Source organism: Neophocaena asiaeorientalis, unplaced genomic scaffold (assembly GCF_003031525.2).
Source record: "Neophocaena asiaeorientalis asiaeorientalis breed wild unplaced genomic scaffold, Neophocaena_asiaeorientalis_V1.1 scaffold433, whole genome shotgun sequence".
Lineage (NCBI taxonomy): Eukaryota > Metazoa > Chordata > Mammalia > Artiodactyla > Phocoenidae > Neophocaena > Neophocaena asiaeorientalis.
The window spans coordinates 3,218,221-3,231,074 of NW_020175040.1; positions in this window are offsets into that span (position 1 = coordinate 3,218,221).

Here is a 12,854-nt window from a genome sequence, read left to right on the forward strand (position 1 = left end):
GGAGCGCAGGCGTCTCTGGCCAGAGCGGACCTCTGAGTCCGGGTCCGGGCAGGGGACAGCGCTGGCGCTGGGCCGGCCTGGGCGGTGGGGAGGTGGGGCCGGCCTCTGCCAGTCCCGGGAGGGGAGGGGCCGGGGCGGGCGGAAAGTCCCGCCGGGTCGGGTGGGGAGGGCGCTCCCGGGCTGCCACCCCTCCCGGCTCCACAGGGCTTTGCAAAGGCCCCGTGGTTGTGAGCACCCGCAAGGCTGCCGGGATAAGGGGAAAGTGGCCAGGAGGGTAACTTCACTCACTGGCTCAGCAACTCTCCACGTGCTGTCAAGGTCTTGCTCCGGGAAACCCACCCGTACTTCAGGAGGCTCCTACTTCAAGGTCACATCTTACGGGAAGCTTTCCCTAACCACAGCCCCGCTAGGAAAGACCCCCTCGTCACATGACCACAGAAGGGCTTCAGTGTTCCTTCAGGCACCCGCTCAGCCGCAGGTTTATCACTGCTTTCGGGATTATCTGACCGGCTCCCCCACTGGAGCACGAGGTCAAAGACGATCTCAGTCGCAGGAATTCCCCAGCACCTGGTGTAGTGCCTTGTGTTTAGCAGGTGTTCAATAAAACCTGTGGAGTAAATGGATGAATGTGAGGAGCCTGGGGTGGGAAAGTTGTGTGAGAACGTTGCAGCTGGAATAGAGAACGAAGAGTGACAGGTGACACTGGAAGAATGGCTGGGAGATCGGACACCCCAAAAAGGTGTTAGGAAATCAGAGAAGAACCCATAGTCTTAGGGGGTGTACAGAGAGGACGGGAGTTTAAGCGGCAAGTCTGGCAGCACTGCCACCTGCAGTAACATGGAAAGCAGAAAATGTGCCAAGGGACCTGGGCTGTCCAGCTAGGGCAATCTCCAGGCAGAATGTTGAAGGTGCCTCCTGACTTCTGGCTGCTTATACTAAAATGTGAGAGAAGACAGATAAGCCGAAGGAGGACTGGTAAATAAAAAGGAACCAGAACTTGCTGGTTTTCAAATTTCCTAGCTTCTCTGGATGTCAAGTGCTGCTAAAATTAACACACAACTCCCAGGCGAAGGGAAACATGAGGCATGGCCATGGCAGGAAAAGAGGGTCTAAAGATGAAGCCCAGTGTATGCTGTAAGATCCTTTGTTAAGTTCTCAAAAAGGTCAAAAGTGGCACCTCAGGGTATTCGGTTCAACAGTAGGACTTCCGGGAAGCTTAAAAGTTGTCATTCTGGGCTTCCCTGGTGGCGCAGTGGTTAAGAATCTGCCTGCCAGTGCAGGGGACGCGGGTTCAAGCCCTGGTCTGGGAAGATCCCACATGCCGCGGAGCAGCTAAGCCCGTGCGCCACAACTACTGAGCCTGTGCTCTAGAGCCCACGAGCCACAACTACTGAGCCTGTGCACCGCAACTACTGAAGCCCGAGTGCCTAGAACCCGTGCTCTGCAACAAGAGAAGCCACTGCAACAAGAAGCCCACGCACCTCAATGAAGAGTAGCCCCCGCTCGACACAACTGGAGAAAGTCCGCACGCGGCAACAAAGACCCAACGCAGACAAAAAATAAATAAATAAATGAATTTAAAAAAAGAAAAAGCTGTCATTCAGCAGAAGCCCAAGGTAGAGAAGGGTGTATCTCAAAGAGGTTGAGTGGGTTTGCCAGCTGATCAAAGGACTGAACCTCAATAAGATTCACAGAAGACACACTTGGTTTTTAAAAGAATTATATTGGCAAAAGCTTAGACTGAAAGTATCAGAGACAGTGCAAAATAAAGAGAGACCTCTGGAACTCCCCTCCCCCACCCCCAAATTCTTCTGGCAGGAAGCAGCCTGAGAGACCACACAGGTGCAAACATAGGGTACCTTTTACGGAAATGAAAGGATGGCTTGCAGAGCAGGATGAAGAGTCCAAAGGTGGAACCAAGAGCCCGAGGACACATTTTCAGGCCAGAATCACACCGAGCCCTAATGAAGGAGCTTCCAGTCTCTGCCCAGGGGATTTCAGGACTGTATGGATGAGTGACACCCGTGCGCCTCCCAGCCCTGTCCCCTTCGAGTGCCTGTGGTGGTCACGCTGTGCCTGTCCCACTGTTGTGTGCTGGGTGTGGGCAGGGCTTGGGAGTGCAGACAACTGGTCCTTGAATTCACAGGTGTTCAGATTGAGAGCCACTGTACTCCAGGAGCCTCCTCCACATCAGAACCTGGTTTAGACGCAGACTCTGGACTTTGAGCCCATCTGCTGTGGCTGGGATTTGGGGAGTGTGTATGTTTTGCGTGTGGAACTGTGAGTAATTTGTGGGCTCTCGGAGGACTGTGGCGGTTTAGAGGTCTTTAACACGCCCCTTCAGGAGAGGAGTGCAGTTCCTCGAGCCCTCGAGTGTGGCCTGAACTCCACGGCTCACTTCTCACACGTGCAACGTGGTGGAGGTGACGGTGTGTGACTCTGAGTCTATCCTTTCAAGCCCAGATCGAGGAATGGGGCCTGAGGTCAGAGAGTGGCCGAAGGCAGCTCTCCTGCATCCTAGAACTACGTGGTGCTGAGTGCGTCCCACCGCACCCACCTCTGCCAGCTCAGCTCGCTCTGCGGAATGCCCCTGCACTTGGTCTATCTGAGCCTTGCTTCGGCTCAGGGATGGGCTCCTGCAGCCCCAGCCCTCCTCCCTGGGGGTCCCACGTTCATAGCACAACTCACACCCTAATCTACTTTGCCATATGCTTGTCTGTCTTTCCACAATGGCGGGACTCCTGAGGAGGGGGAAGGGTCTCCGTCAGCTGCCTCTAAAGAGGCCCCAGCGGGCAAGTGTGGACGGAGGATGCCCCCAACAGACAGAGTCTCTGCTAGCATTCTGCAGGCCCCTCAGTGGCCGGGAGCACAGTGGGGGCTTGCTCGGCCCGAGGTTGAGGGTGAGAGGTGGTCTAGGGGTAGCCCAGGGGGTGAGTGTGGCTCAAGCCAGGTGGATGCGTGACCAGATGGAATCTCTTTCTGTTGTGTAAGGATGAGTCAGCTGTCCTTCAGGAACTCAGGAGCTGGGTGCTGTGCGTATGCTGGAAGGGAAACATTAACTCGGGAGGTCTGTGGCCTTTGGGAAAGCAAAGGCAGTGGCCGCATGACCCAGGCTTTCTTTCCCAACTTGGGGCCAGTGTTTCCTCTGCCCAAGCCCTAAGGTCTCCTGTTCAGGTGCAAAGCGAGACCCGCCCCTCAACCCCTGCGTCTACCCACCTTGTGAATTATTCATGGTGTCACCTGATGCCCAGCCCCCACGGGGACTGAGAATTCAGGATGGTTTTCCTCGATATTCCCCCTTGAAACGGGCGACATGGGATTTCACATATTGTCTTAGTTCAAGCTGGTAACACGATACCACGGGCTGGGTGGCTTATAACAACAGACATTCATCACTTGGGGTTCTGGAGGATGAAGGTCTGAGGTCAGGGTGCCAGCATGGTCGAGTGAGGGCGCTTCTCCGGGTCACAGACTTCTCGCTGTGTCCTCACGTGGCAGAAGCGGCGAGGGAGCTCTGGGGTCCCTTTTCTAAGGGCACAAATCCCCTTCACGAGGGCTCCACCCTCATGACCCGATCACCTCCCAAAGCCCCCACCTCCTAATACCAGCATCTTTGGGGGTTAGGATTCAACATACAAATTCAGGGAAACGGACATTCAGACCACAGCACAGACAGAGGTAAAGTAAGAGTGAACCTTCATACAGCTCCAGGCCTTGAACCGGGACCCATGCAAGGACCTGGAAATAAAAACAAGGGTTTCTGGAGAGCTGGGCTGACAGTCACAGAGTGCACAGCTGTGCTCCTGCAAAGGCCTCGCACAAGGGCCTGTTGACCCCTATGTAAAATCAAACCTTGGTGGGGCGTGGTTGGGTTTGTATCCCCAGCGCCTGCGACAGTGCCTGGGCTGCAGGTGGCCCCCCAGGAGCTCGATGCAGGGGAGCAAGTGAGAATGGCAGAGGGTCAGGCGCAGTGTCCCTCCTGGAGGTGCCTGTAGCCCAGCGGGGGAGCAGAAACCAAAGACGGGGAAGTGCTGTGATCAGTGAGAGGGGAGACATAAGGAGTGGGGCCTGGGCTGCATCAGGCCCCCCCTGGGAGGATAAGGCCTGGCAGGACCGGGATGCGTTTAATCAGGAACCCCAGGTCAGGAGCTAGGAAGCACGTGAAAAGACAGACTTTGTATCACAAGTTCATAATGAAACTTTCAGCTCAAATTCAGCTGCAACATCTCATTGAACCCTCTGGTCTGCCCTCTGTGCTGCTCTCCTCCTGGGATGCTTGCTGATGGTCACAGTGGCTCCTGCATCCCCCAGCCCCGCACACTGGCTGGGAGGAGCCGCGGTTCCTCTCGTATCTGTGCGCTCTGCCCGGTGGCACCGTCCTGCACACACGTGCACGGCAGCGGGCGTGGGCTCACGTGTGGCCGCTGGGACAGCTTTCTGGTGCACGTCGCAGAGTTTCACACCCCCCTGCCCCCCAACCAACAAAACTGTAGCAAACGTCGTTACGTGCTGGAACTTTTCTGAAGGCTAGTTTTCCAAATGTTGAACTGCTGAGTTATAGGTATGGACACTTTTGATATTAGCAGATATTACCCAAATTTGCTTTTCGAAGATGTTACAATACGTCACGCTTCCCCCTCACACTGCAGGGTAAGAGAGCCCTGGAAGTTGTCTGGCTTTTTCATTTCTGCCAACCAGAACCTCAGGACCAGAATCTTACTGTCCTTTTAAAATTGCAACATTGTGACACGAGAGGAACTATCACCTTTACTATGCTTATCAATGCTGTGGATTCTGCTTCTATAATTTGCCTGCGTTTTCCCTTTTTTCTCTTTGTCTTTCTGTCAATTTATAGAAGCCCTCTGTATACTGGAAGTTAGAAAAGCTTTTATGTTCTGAAACAAGTTCGTATGAAAAGTGAATAATTTGAGACAGTCTTGGACAATGGTGCTTCATGCCCTTCAGGAATCGAAGGACCAGGACGTCCAGATGGAAAGGACTCGCCTGGCACCACTTCCATGAACGGAAAAGCAGGTGTCCACACAATTTCAGAACAGGGCAAAGGGAGGGCACTGAGCACCAAATAAAGAAGGAGGCTTTCTCAGAAGCAAGAACCACTGCTCTCAAAATTATGAGGGAAAATTACTTTCAAATATTTTATTCCCAACTCCAAGTGAGACACAGAGGGAGTGTAAGAACACTTTGAAGACAAGCTAGTACTGAAAGTTACACACACACACACAGCATTCTTTCTGAGAGGACACTGGAGCACGTGATCCAGAAAAAGAACAAAATAAACCCAGAGACAGCAGGACTTGGATCAAGGAAACAGGGTTCAGCATAGGAAGTAAAAAAGGACAATCTCAGGATGGCCGGCCAGGCCGGACAAGCGTCCGCAGAGAGGGGCTGGGACGGAAGCCCACAGATTCTACATTAGGAGAAGCACGAAAGAAAGAACATGGCTGTGCATGTGACAGGCCTGACGGGGCATTTCAGAAAAATAAAAAATAAAGACCCATACATTGAAATTGAGCACATTTAAAAAACTGACTCTAAGAATAACGAAGAACTGGACCAGGAAGGAAAATCACAATGTCCGACTGTGTCTCTACAGTGCCTAGTGATGCACGGCCATGATAGGTTCTTCAGTTTATGACCGATTATTAGTTTTACCAAAATTTTGCTCTTCCTATATTGGAAGGTCGGGGGTGAGGGAGAGGGGGAGTCACCGGCGAGGACCAGACCCTCGCCTGCCGTGACGGACCTTCTCCCCGAGCCGCAGTCCTGGACGCCTGCTGTTTGGAAACACTGACCAAGTCAGAGTCCACCGCACGGTCCTGGCAGGCCCACTGCCCGGCAGGCACTGTTCTAGGCACAGGGACAGGGGAGCAAAGTCAGCGGCTGAAGGAGCGCACGTGCTGTGGATGCGGCGCCCGCGTGAGGCAGAGGGGCAGGAGTGGACGGGGTCTGGAGGCCTTCTCGTCCTGTGCTCTTAGCGCTGTTCAAGCGTGTGACCGCGTGCCGTTTTCATAAAAACAAACGTTAACAACCGGGTCGTTCCGACTCTTCTCCCTCACTCTCCCCTACAGGGACTAGAAAAGCACGATGCGGGGGACATGGTCTGATGGGTCGCGTCCCACGCCCTCGGGAGGGCCGCCCCCCCATCCCTTCCCAGACCCAGCCTCTGTCCACGGGGGAACAGAGCCACCTGCTGGGTGTCAGGCAGACCCCAGAGCACGTCGGCAGGCACCAGGCTGGGGAGAAAACCCCTGGGCTTGGCGCCGCTGCAGCGTCTTCAGTTACTTGTCACCGAGTGCAGGTGAAGAGGCGGGGAGGCCGGGATAGGGCCCAAGCAGGAGCTGAGGTGAGGCCACCAGGCGGAGGCCACCGCTGTCCGCTGCGTGCCAGCTCTCGGGGATGGAGTGCTGAGAGGGGCGGTGGGCAGGGGGCAGCCAGGCACTGGGCCCTGCTGTTTGTGGACGACGCGACGAACCTCTGCAAGGGTCAGGATCACGCACTGCAGAGGCCGGCAGACTTAGGGGCCTCCTTACACCACGCAGGGAGGGGGGGCCTCGGGCCTTGAGCCCCCCTTTCCCGGAGTCCAGAGAAGTCCCCACTGCTCCGTCCCCCCCGCCCCTTCCAGCAGGACACGTGCACACAGCGCTTCCTACACCAAAACTCCTTTGGGGTGACACACGCTCCTGAAACGGACTTTCTGTTTCTGCAAAGCAGACGGGCACGTACATGGCAAGGGGATGTGTTTCCTTATCTCGATACACATTCACACCTCACCCCTCCTGTGAAAGCGCTGAGAGGCCTGGACCTCCCTCGGATCCACCTGGACTGGCCACGGCCATCCCGGCTGGCCTGGGGGGCCGGCCCAGCCGGAGTCTGTAACCCCACGCCACCCAAGGGGGGGCTGGAGGGTGGGCAGGACTCCGCAGGCTCACTGGGCCCTACACAGACGATGGCTGGAATGTGGCGACCAGAACATCCCAATTCAATGTGCGATCAGGGCAGAGTCAAGTGCTGCTTGATAATTAAGCATAGGATAAGCAGAGCGCAATTAAAAACAGTTAACGCAGCCACACAAGCTGGTGTGCTTGTCAAATGTAAAAAGGCAAATTCCGTTCAAGGAGCAGTAGAAGCAGAACGCAATCACCAGGTCGGAGCCCGGGACACTGAAGGGAGGGTCTAAAGTGAGGACGGTGGATCGGAAGGGTGTCTTTTAACCAGGTTTCTGTAACTTCTTTTAAAAGTTAAAATGAAAGAAAAAAAATAATAAAGGTCCACACAACCATCCCGGCTCCCTGCAGATGCAACTCCACACTTGTCCCAAGGGCCCGTGAAAGCCAGGCCCTCCCTGGAGGCCTGGGCGCCTAAGACCTGCACCAAACGCGGCCTACAGGTCACCACGGAAGCGCATCTGTCAAGGTGCAGCTGGGGGATGCTGGTTTGGTTGCTGTGGGAATGCCTGCCCATCTGGACTCGTCTCTGCCGGGTGTTGGCAGCCACAGCTCAGGGACCTCCACCCCACGAGGCAGGCCTGGACCCGAGGGAGGTGGGGTGGACGGCTAAGAGCTTCCCCTTCCCGGTGAGATGCCTTTCCGAAGGCTCCTCGGAAGGCTCGTGGCTTGAACAAGCAGAGGCCACCCTGCCAGGAGGCTGTATGGCTCTCCCCTCCCCGTCCCCTCCTCCGGGGCCGCCTTCCCAGCACACTCGCTCTGGTCACCACGCCGACCTCAGCCCCTGGAACGTCGCGCACACACCGAGCTCTCCTGGCGCCCCGCCCACTCCTACTCATCCTGCAGGTCGCATTTGTGTCCCCTCCCTGGGCAGCACTGCTCTCTAGGCACCGTCCACGCAGCAGGGCTGTCTGCACCAGTGCCCGGGCTGGGCAGAGCAGCTCGCCATACTCAGGTGCAGAGGGCTCCCCACCAGACACACACATACACTGCTGCATGCATGGGGTCCTGGGAAGCTGAAAGGGCCCAACAGTTATGCGGGGTCAGTTGGGGGCTTACTCAGCTGGAATGTCTACGGACAGTATGCTGGTCGTGGCCAGCGGATGGCCCCCAGATGACCCAGAAGGCCAGCGACAATCTCTCCATGGCCTCTTCCTCTGGGGAGCCCGGGGCTGATGACTCGGGTGCTGTCTGGGGGAGCTCGTTGTCACCTCTGAGACCCTCTCTGGTGGGGCCCTACTGCAAACGGGACCGTGGCACCCTGTCCGTGGGCTGATGCATGCTTGAGCGAGCCGCCCGCCGAGGCAGGTCTGGCTAGCCTCACAGGCAGCGCTCCGCTCTCCGTTTTGAGGGTTGCTCTGGTGAACGTGATCCCAGCGACTGGTTCCCCGAGCAGTGAGTATGGACAGGGAAGGGCTGCCCCAGCTCTCCTGTGTTCCGAGGTTCCCCACAGGAGTGACACCGGGCTTGTGAAATTTCTCTGTTGATCAAATGGAGTAAGCCCCACTGAGGTCACTGCTGGGACAGGAGTTGGTAACTGGGGAGGGAGCCGTCCCCACCAGGGCATGGGAGAACCTTTCCCGTAAGGGTTTTCTGAGCTTCCTGGAAACTACTGGTGTCTCTAGTGGCAGATGGGCCACTGAGTTTAACCAACATTTGAACAAACACCCACTGTGTGTTGGCCCTGATGAAAAGGACGAGGTTCCTGTGCTTCTGAGGTTCAAAGTCAAAGACCATTCTTTCTCTTGCTAAAGGTGCGCTGAGCACCTGCTGTGCTGCAGACGCTGTTCTGGACGCCAGGGGTACAAAAGGAACACATCTCAAAACACACCTCGCCCGCCTGGCACTTAACGTCTGATGGCTGGCGGTGGACAATAAACAGAATAAACACGGCAGTTATGGAGTGTGTGAGATGCAGAAAAATAAATTGGGGAAGAGGAAGAGGAGGGCTGGGCACGCTGCCATTTAAACAGGGTGTGAGAGACGCCTCATGAGACAGTGATGGCTGAGCACAGGCCTAGAGAAGGCGAGGGAGCCATGTGGGCCCTGGGGAAGGGCACACCTGGGGGGAGATACGTCTGGGGAAGGGCACACCTGGGGGGAGATACATCTGGGGGAAGATACACCTGGTGAGAGAGACACCTGGGGAAGGGCACACCTGGGGGGAGATACGTCTGGGGAAGGGCACACCTGGGGGGAGATACATCTGGGGGAAGATACACCTGGTGAGAGAGACACCTGGGGAAGGGCACACCTGGGGGGAGATACACCTGGGGAAGGGCACACCTGGGGGAAGATACACCTGCGGAAGGGCACACTTGGGGGAAGATACACCTGCGGAAGGGCACACCTGGGGGAAGATACACCTGGGGGAAGATACACCTGGGGAAGGGCACACCTGGGGGAAGATACACCTGCGGAAGGGCACACCTGGGGGAAGATACACCTGGGGAAGGGCACACCTGGGGGAAGATACACCTGTGGAAGGGCATACCTGGGGGAAGATACACCTGCAGAAGGGCACACCTGGAAGAAAGGGACACTTGGGGGAAGGGCACGCTGAGCACAGGCTCTGGGGCAGGGCTGTGCCTGCCGAGCTCCTGGATGAAGGGGAATCAGGGTGCATCCAGCACCTAGGTCGTGGGGGGCCATGGACCACACATCCACCTTTCCTCGCTCCTCATTCACTCAGGGCTGTGAGCACCCGCTGTGGGCAGTGAGAGTTCCATGGGGAGGGAGAAGCTGACGGCTGGGCGTGGGAGCAGAGCCAGCTCCCCCAGGCCCTTGCAGTCGCTGGCCCCCACTGATGCTCTCCTCAGCCAGCTGCCTGGCCTCCTCGAGGACCCTACTGTCCCCTTTCCCATCCCCTGATGTACTTCCTTCCAGTACCAAGCAATGCCTGAAATTGTCCAGTTTATTAACGAAATTCTACTCACTTATTTCAAGCCCCATGAGAGCAGGGACGGTGCCCTAGAGCAGCCCCAGCCCAGCGATGCTCAGTAAATGCCTGTGGGAAGGGTCCAGGACCCCGTGCCTGGGAGGGTCCTGCACCTGTGAGGCTGGTCCCGGGCCCTGCCCCCTCCTCTCCCTCCCTTCGTTCCAGAGGAGAGGTGCCCTTCGCCTCCCGGGCCGCCCAGGCCCCAGGGCTCTGGACCCCATCCTCTGAGACACCCCAGGACCTCTTCCCTCACTGTTCATTCTCTCCTCACCGCTCTCTGCTGATCACTGCCCAGCACTATGGTGTGTGCTCAGGTGTGCTCCGTGCTGCAAACCCTCTTCACCTGTCTCCCTGCCGACCTCCCCCTCCCCTGGTCACGCAGACCTCTAAAACCCAGGCTCTGCTCACCTGGGGGTTGGGACAAGATTCTGAGTTAGCAGCCATCAGAAGTGTCACGCAGGAATGTGTGTGCTGTGCAGGTGGGGTTCTCCCCGGGAGAGGATCTGTAGCCTTGGTCACAGTCTCACTCCCAAAGGGTAGGAGCCCTGGGACGCCCGCTGCGTTCCTCCTGCACGCAAAGCTTTATTAGAAACTCTATTTCTAGAGGAGGGGCACCTGCCTTCTTCTCGGGGGCCATCCGCCCAGGCCTGGGCTGGGCGCCCACGGAGGTAGAGGGCTCAGTGGCGTCGGTTGTGCTTGTGGAACCAATGCCCAGGCCTGGGGCCTCCGTCTTGCAGGTGATTTTATGCTTTTTCACGTTGGCACATACTTAAAAGAATTTCCCAGTTATGGTCCAATCAGACCAGCTACCCTACTTTATACCATGTTTTCCAACCTCAGCACGTACACAGTAACATTTTAACAGTTCAGAAGAACATTTTCAGTCATCTGGAAGATGCAGGAAGCCCGTGTGCAACTTGGCTGGAAATTTCCCAGCATGCAACCCTAACGCACTCACTGCAAAACCTCTCCCGCCTCCCTGGGGCCATGTACCAGGAACCAGATGTATTCAAGGTGCGAACGCTGTTTCCAGATACTTTATTTTTGTTATTGGGGCTGTAAATGGGATCCTCACTCACTGTATTCTGTAAGGGGTTATGGCCAGTGTGTACTAATGCACCTTACCCCTGCGTTTATCTTGTATCCAGCCACTTTCCTCCGCTCTCCACTCTTGTCCTGAGCACTTGCAGCCCCTTTGAGGGAGGATGATACTTCTCTGCCCCGTGGACACCAATTCTTGGCCATTGACTTGGGGGTTCGGTGCTGGATCCTGAGAGGGGAAGTGGTGTGTGCCCCTCTAAGCAGAAGCTCTGGGCATCGACTCCAGCTTTAAGACCACCCACACACACACACTCAGCGGCCTGAAACACAGTGTGCCATCATGCAATGACGCTGGGGTCAGGGGCGCTGACGGGCTCAGGAGTTCTTCCTCGGGGTTTCTCAGGTCTTTGCTGGGGCTGCAAGTCCTCTGAAGGCTCAGCTGGGCTGGAAGCCCAGGATGGCTCAGTCACATCGCTGGCAGGGAATGCTGACCGTCACCTGGGTCCCGTGACCGGAGCACTCATACTCGGCATCTCTGTGGGCCTAGGGCTGCTCTCAGTGACAGTTCGGTTCCATGAGGGAGCGTTCAAGAACAAGTGTTCCCAGAGTGAGCACAGCGAGAGTCCAGGTGGAGGAGTGATGAGGCCCATCACTGGCCTGCAAGTCCCAGAATGTTGCTTCCACCACTGTCTACCCGTCAGGCCAGTCACTGAGACAGTCCAGATTCCGGGGTGAGGGCAGAGTCCGGCTCTCGGTGTGGGGGGCCTGGCTGCAGGCAGGGGGAAGGACGGTGTCCGACTCCACCTTGAGCTGTAAGGACCATCACACGGTCCCACCACTGTCCCCTCCACTGCGAGGCCGGCGCATCCCGGACGGAGCTGCTGGAACTCCCTCACTGTCCACCAGGCATGCACTTTAAGCCAGTAAACACGCGCCGAGCCCCTACTATGGGCCCGAGCCTCTGGCCTCATGACCCAAGGCCCCTTCAGCTCCACCCAAGCCCAGGTGTGGAAGGGGTGAGGGGGCTTGGCTCTGTCTGTGAGGCGGAGTGATGATAGTTACTCTCGAACACTTATGTAACACCCACTGTAGACCAGACGCTGTTGTAAGCACATCAACCAGCATCACGTTTCCAGGCAGAACTTGAGGGGCAAACGCATTGAGATCAGGAAGCGAACAGGGGCATCGGCTGTTGTTTTTGCTGTAAATTTCTGGGGTAGTGTAATAAAAGAAAAACGAAGTAGAATATATAATAATTAGAAGAGACAAAGTACTACCACTTTAAGTTATGATTTTGATCCACAAAATCCCAAGAGAGTAAACAGAAAAACTACTAAAATTAGTAAGTACCATCCTGTGAGCTCTGTGACCGGGCAGCAGCCACTTCCACTCACTTCTCCCATCCGAGTCTCTGTGGAGCCTCCTGAACATGCGGGATCCCCTGCCTGCCAGCTCGAAGGTGTACGAGAGACAGTGGGTGTGAAAAAAGGCTGAGATCACACTTGGGGAACATGAAGGTTCGTGCCCACGTGGGGTGTTAATGTACCTCCGAGGCTGTGATCGCCATGGAGCAGGTGCCCTGTTATCCTGAAGGCTCCTTAGAGAGCCCCGGGCCCGGGGGACGCGGGAGGCGGAGAGGCTCTCAGGAGAGAAGACACTCAGTGGAGGGGCTGATGGACGCTTGCCCTCTTCCTTCCTGCAACCCCCAGACCCAGTCCCACTTCCAAGTGCTCGCTGGTTTTGCTCTGGGGCCTGCAGATCCGTAGTGCACGCAGTTGTGGTGAGAAGTCGATCAAGACACCTCCTGGGCAACAGGCTGTGACACAAGCCGAGACTCTGGGTCCCTGGGGACCTGGGTCCTGAGCAGAGTACTGCAAACGTGGATGGCAGGAGACCCACCATCACCCCCG